A 6,645-nucleotide genomic window follows, 5' to 3' on the forward strand; every position below is an offset into this window, starting at 1 on the left:
TGGCCCCCAGAGTAAAAATAAAACACATTGGCCCCCACAGGAAAATACCCAAACACATTGGCCTCCAGAGGGAAAAAACAAACGAACACATTGCCCCCACAATAAAAAATAACAGACACATTGACCCCTGTAAGAAAAAGGTAACAAACACAATATCCCCCACAGGGAAAAAAAGAAAATAGAATGCCCCCCAGTACATAATATGCCCACTAATAGTAAAGAACAATTACTTTTCCAATCAAGAAACACCATCCTCCTATTACGCTAAGCTCTACCAAAGATTATATGAACATTCTGCTGGTTAGTATACAAAATGACACCATTTTATTAGCTGACTCCTAATACCCCTCACAGTTCAGCATCCTTCTCCCCTCACATAACAGCACCCATCTCAGCACAGCACCCCTCTACCCTCACAGCACCCCTTTCCCATTACATCATCCCTCTTCCATCACATCACAGAATCCATCTCAGTACAGCGCACCTCTCCCCTCTTAGTACAGATACAGGGGCGTATCTGTATAATGGGTGCAGGGTGTGCAAGGCACACGGGCCCCTGGGTCAGGGGGGTCCACACCACACATCCTGCACCCATACTTCCTAATACTTACCTCTCCGAAGTCCCACGTCGGCTGGAGAGGTGCTACACAGAACACCTGGAAAGTGGCCACAGCGGCCACTTTCCCGGTGTTCTGCACATGCGCAGTAGGGAAATCGCCGGGAAATTGGCTGCCGCACCATTTTCCCAGTGTCCTGTGCATGCGCAGTAGACTCCGGGCATAGACTAGTGCCCCGTGGTCTACTGAACCTATCAGCAGTATGCCATGGCCGCCGGAGATAGAGGAGGGGGTCCCAGATGCAGAGTGAACACAGGCCCCTCCTCTCTAAATACACCCGAGCACACCTCGCCCCTCAAAGCCGTAACTAGACTTTTTGGTGCCCTGTGCCAGAAAGAGCATTAGCGCCCCCTATTTTTTAAATATGGAGATAACACACCCGAAAAAGGGCCATGGCCTCATGGGGAAGGGCCAGTGAAGAGATAGGGGAGGCCAGGGGCTGCTGGGGATAATATAAGAGGAAGATACAAGTGAGAATGATAATATACAGGAAAATTGAAAGGCCTGAACAGTGCCCCCTGCCCTGAGGTGCCCTGTGCCATGGCACTGGTCACACTAACCTAGTTACGGCCCTGTCTCCCCTCTCCCCACAGCACCCCACTCAGCACTCCTCTCCCATAACTATACCCCTTTTCCCTCTAACTCCAGCAAACTTACCTGTTGCAGACCAGTCAACGGCTCCTTGAGCGGCTCCTCTGAATAGCGGCACAGTGGGGGACTTAGTGAGTGACAGTAACTCATTTCACTGACTGCGGCAGCGCATGTCTAGCTGTGGAGCGGCCTCCTCAGTGTTGCGCTCAATGGTATGGCAGGCTGTGCATGCAAGAACTCAGGTGGTCCATCTGTCACAGCTAACGGCACCTGGAAGTGCCCTCTAGCCGGAACAGATAACAGCTTACGTGGAACGTAAATCGTGGAACCTTGGCAGCTGTATGAATCGGTCTGGGCCGGCAAACAGTGTGACAGTGTGAGGCTGAGCATGAGCGGTCAGACAGAGGGGAACATGGGACCGACCCAAGGGAACTTTCCAGCTGTCCAGGTGGCCCAATCTACCCTGCAGATATACCACTAAATGTTACAAACTAATGGCAAATCAACTATGGAATTAGACATTTCAAATCTGCCATAACTCTAAACATATGTGGCTGACTGAGAGCTCCATTTACAACTATAAGTGTATCCCATTGTAATGTACACAAATGTCTATTTTTGTACTATATGCATTAATTTGATTCATGCCCCAATTCCGCACATTCTTAGACAGATTCTGCAGATTCTTTGCACCAAATACTTGGGGGTATAATTACTAATGTTCGATTTTGAGTTGTGTGATTTCACATTCGATATGCATTCGCTTTTCATTCGGTTTTGCATTTGGAGATGTACTAAAGGCAAAACCGAATGTCAAATCGAACATAAAACCGAATCCCGCTCAAAATGGAACATCTGCAAAACTTGGTACTTAAACATAGACCAACATACAAATCCCACATTTACTAATATTTGATTTGAAAAGGAACACCAAATCTAACTTCAAATCCACAAAATAATAGACCTGCTTCATGCTGGCGATTTCAGCTTGAGCAGGTACACAAATGTATGCACAGATCAGTGAGATCCGTACAGGCTTCTGTGTGTAAAAAGTTTGTAAAGTGTTAAAATTAAAAAAAATATATGATGTGGGGACTCCTCTCAAAGCACAACCAGCACCAGGCTTTTCTGAGCCAGTCCTGGTTGTGAAAATACGAGGGACAAAAGACGTAGGTGTCACCCATATTTTGCACAAATAGCACAGGGCTCTGTGAACTGGTCCTGGTTTTGGAAATATGGAGAACAAAAGACGTAAGGGTCCCCCATATTTTCCAAACACAGCACCAGGCTCATTCTAGCGGGGGTTTAATGTCACAGCCGGGGTACCCTTTCACCGGGTCCCCCGACCAAAGCATTATACCTGACCGCTAGTGAGCCCAGATCCTTGGAGAGGTAGGGAACCCCCCAATAAAGTGGTTCCCACTCTCCGGGGTACCCCAGGCCTAGGCTGATAGCCCGGGGCTTTACCAACACCCCTGGCTGGTGGGTGCTGGGTTGATTGTGTGTAAAAATAGATTAAATAACATTGTCTTTTGCAAGAGAACTAGAGGTCCCAGCAAGCCTCCCCTGCATGCTTGTACTTGGAGAACCACAAGTACCAGCATGCAGGGAAATAAGGGCCTGCTGGTACCTTCTAAGGGTGGGGCTTGATGACGTCATTGCTTGTGACATCGTTACACTTAATATTAAAGGGTTGTGGGTAGCGGCGGCTGCTTACTACATCATGAGGCTGCGCCTTCCTTTCCGGAATCTGATGCCAGCAACTTGTGGCAGAGTTAAGGATCACAGGAAAATGTCAGCCGACCTCCTCTATTTTAGGAAGTGTATGTACAGTATGGTAAGATTCTAGAAATCTCTTAGTATCTAATAACTAGAGGAAAGACACGTTCATCTGACAAGTTCTTGTTTACAAATGCTGCAGCATTAGGACCTTGCTCTGGTAGCCACTGAAAAGCTGCGGCCTTTTTCTTGTGGTCTGTAGGTTGTATTCATCCTGGTGTCACATTGGACATCCCCTGACAGAGATTGTAGCTCGCATAATGTAGTCATAGTTACCAGCTCTCCCTGAATGTCAGGGAGACTCCCTCAAATAGTAGCAATCTCCCTGAAGAGTCTAGCATTCTCCCTGATTGCACCGTACCCCCATTATGTAGCTGTTATGTACTTTGGTAAAAAAAATAAATCAGAGATAAATAATTCAAATTTACCATTTCCCTGTATTGGTTATAATGCACAATGATCCCCATGGCTACATGTATTTTCAAATAAGGTTTCTTGTGGCCACTTATATGCGCCAAACTATGTAACTTCTTTGGGGACTCATTTACATTTGGATGTAAATCAATTTTATGAAGACACCTCTCAGGCAGAGCAGTACGCGCCCACTTTGACGCCGCGCCCATAAGTGTCGCTTTCATAATCTTCCTGAAATGCTTTTTCAAAAGTAGGCAAGTATGACTTTAGTGGATGAAGCATGCAGAAAAGTGCATATATTAAATAATAATTATATGAAAGAAATAGTATTTACTTCTTCTAATATGTTTTTTATATTATTATCATTATTTTTATACCCATTGGTATTTTTATCATGTCTATATATGTGATATCCATTATCCCAAGTAGCACAAACAATTATAAGGTGTTTTTAGTTTTGCTATACGACTGTATGACTGCTGCTTTGTATTCCTTTTTAATGTCTGTAATGTCAGTACAGATGCGTCCTTACACATCTTTGCTGCAATTACGCTAAAAAGCCCCTCTCGGCGTGCCAGGTCATATGAGACTCTGCTAACGTCTTTTTTTGCCAAACATGTGTCTAAGTTGCAATGCGATGTGACACTAGGATGCACCAGCAGACTGTGCTGAATAATTTGATATGCAACACTTGTATATCTATGTGCGACTGAGTCTCTGAATCTGTATAGAAAGTGCTAAAATGTAGCGGCCGCAACTGTTTTCATTCTAGTTCTGTTGTGCTTCATACACAGACTCTAATACGCACAGATATACATGTGTCACATATCAAATCAGCACAGTCTGTTGGTGTGTCCTAATGTTATATTGTTACATTGCGACTTAGGCCCGTATTCAATCAGCTGCGATAATTTCTAGCTCCATCGGTGAAATGTACTCTTCGCCTACATCGCGTGTTTCTGGCAAAATCACTTTTCATGCACACCCCCGCTTTTCGCCCTAATCAATTCCAAAGGACACGTAAACGGGACCCGGCGAAACGCAAACAGGCGAAAAGTGCTGTCAGATATGGAGTAATCAGCCTGACACCATCCCAAAAGATGCACTAACATTGGGGTCAACGTAGTTGCCCCCAAATAGCCCTACAGAAACTATTTGGGGTACTTAAATGCTCTCAATAGCTGCTAATTAGCGTCTTTGCACAAGTGGTGAAGAATAGTATTTAGCAGGTTTTTTTTGGGAGAAAATAACTAGTCCCAGCAAATTTGGGGTACATGAAAATGGGTGCAAGCATGGTTAAATATTGCAAAACTGATGTTTAAAAAAACATGAAAAGTGCACCTTCAGCAAGCACCTGCAATCAAAAAACACCTCCCCTACACTTGTAGACACCCCAAAAGCTTATTTTGCTAGTTTTTAAGTTTGTACCCCAACTTTGTTTTTTTTCGCCCCCTTTGTCAATTGCAATATTTGGGGTGTTCCTAATTTTTTTTAAGGTATTTTTTACACAGTTAACCTTTGGGAACCTGTCCCAAGGGTGCAGGGTGGTTTCCCCACCTTTGCACCCCAAAACCGCAATTCTGCACTTTTTTCCGCCTGCTATACATAGGCGAAACTTGTCCGCCTATTACATTGCATTGACTTTCCACTTACGTGAAAAGTCTTTGCAATTGAATAGGGCGAAAAGTTTCCGACAGGCAATGTTACATCACCCGCGATACCTTTCTGCGGATTCGGACTTATCGCGGCTAATTGAATAGGGCCCTTAGATTAATTTTCAGCAAAAAAAAAAGATGCCTGACTCTAGCAGAGTAACATGTCACCTGGCAGCTCACTACACCAGGCAAGTTGCGATGCGTGGCGTATTGAGGACACATCTGTAATGTTTAAAGCTTTAAAGAGATGAATTTAAGGAGGAAAAACAACAAAGGGGCATATATCAGGAACAAAAATATAGTGCTATGGATTGTTTGAGGGAGGGGGGCCCCAAATCGGTATCCTGCTTAGGGCCCCATGAGGTCTAAATTTGCCTCACAAATCATGTCTTAGTCCAAAAGTGCAGCAATGGAACCACGCGTATATTGGGAGAGTCACAGAGTCCCACTGCACTGTGATTTTATAATAAAATAAGTTTATGCACTATTGGGCATCCCTCTTTCTATCTTTGTGCACACACACACACGTATAATATATACAGTATATATAAAAATGGAATTATTAAATCATAGCATTTATTCAAAATATTGGTTTTGTCATGCCTCATTATTTAATGTATAATTATCTATACTAGGCGAGTGATGATTGTATAAATGCAATTTCATATTATTTGCTAGCTATACAAAGATTTTATTATTTACGGCATTCTGAGCTTTTGTAAATTATAACTGTTTTGACATTGACTAGATGTGACTTTGACCCAATTATTGTTGTAATGGTTATTTATTGTATTTATTGTATGAGCTTTCCCACAGCATAGACCTAGGGCCGAGCAAATTTGTCACTAGAATGATGAATTGTATACAATATTTGTTATGTTTTATATTAAAATCTGGGCTATCAATCAACATATTGTGATTGTCAGATTTCAGATCATGGGTTTCTAGTCCTGCTCTTGCTAGCTATCACTGCTGAGAGACAATTTTTCTCAGATCCGTAGTGTGTTTCATCTCTATATGAATGCCTGTATGAAATCAAAACCACATATTCATTCCATTTTTCTAAATATTTCCTAGATGTCAAACAAAGTCCATTCAAGACATGTGTTCTGCATATGGAAATGAAAATGTAGCATTGTACAGCAATAACAGCCTGCAGAAGTCAGGGAATAGAAGAGGCAACTCATCTGGTCTTACTGCACACAGATGACTTCTGGGCATTCATCACCATACACAGAAAATAGTAGGGATGAGATCAAACAATTGGAGTTCAATTTACTAGCCCATCTGTTAAAGTGAGTTTGGGATTTGCCTCCTATTTCCATGCTTTTTCCAGATTCACTGCAAATGTTTATTGGGATATAAGAGTGTAAAATATCCCCCTAGAACTGACAGAACGGTAACTGCCGCAGACATTGTCAGTGAAATATCCTTATTATGTTACAGATAATAAATGGATTTTGATAATGAAAGGCAAAGAGGCTGCTGATTATTGCACTATGGGTCAGTTCTCAGTACTCACAATACACTCTGTACTGTGAGAGAGGACAGATGTTCACAACTTTGGAATATAAAAAATGAGATAAGTA

The 6,645-nt window shown here is 42.9% G+C and overlaps 1 long non-coding RNA gene across 1 annotated transcript in view; it reads left to right on the forward strand.

Annotated features, from left to right (window-relative positions):
• LOC148538836 (uncharacterized) overlaps positions 1–6,440 on the forward strand; it is a 137,534-nt gene extending 131,094 nt beyond the window's left edge. The window contains exon 3 of the long non-coding RNA XR_015871425.1: positions 6,134–6,440. This is a non-coding gene — a long non-coding RNA (uncharacterized LOC148538836). The remainder of the gene's footprint in view (positions 1–6,133) is intronic.
• The last annotated feature ends 205 nt before the right edge of the window (positions 6,441–6,645 follow it).

This window comes from Taudactylus pleione, unplaced genomic scaffold, assembly GCF_031769625.1.
Source record: "Taudactylus pleione unplaced genomic scaffold, aTauple2 ptg000036l, whole genome shotgun sequence".
Taxonomy (NCBI): domain Eukaryota; kingdom Metazoa; phylum Chordata; class Amphibia; order Anura; family Myobatrachidae; genus Taudactylus; species Taudactylus pleione.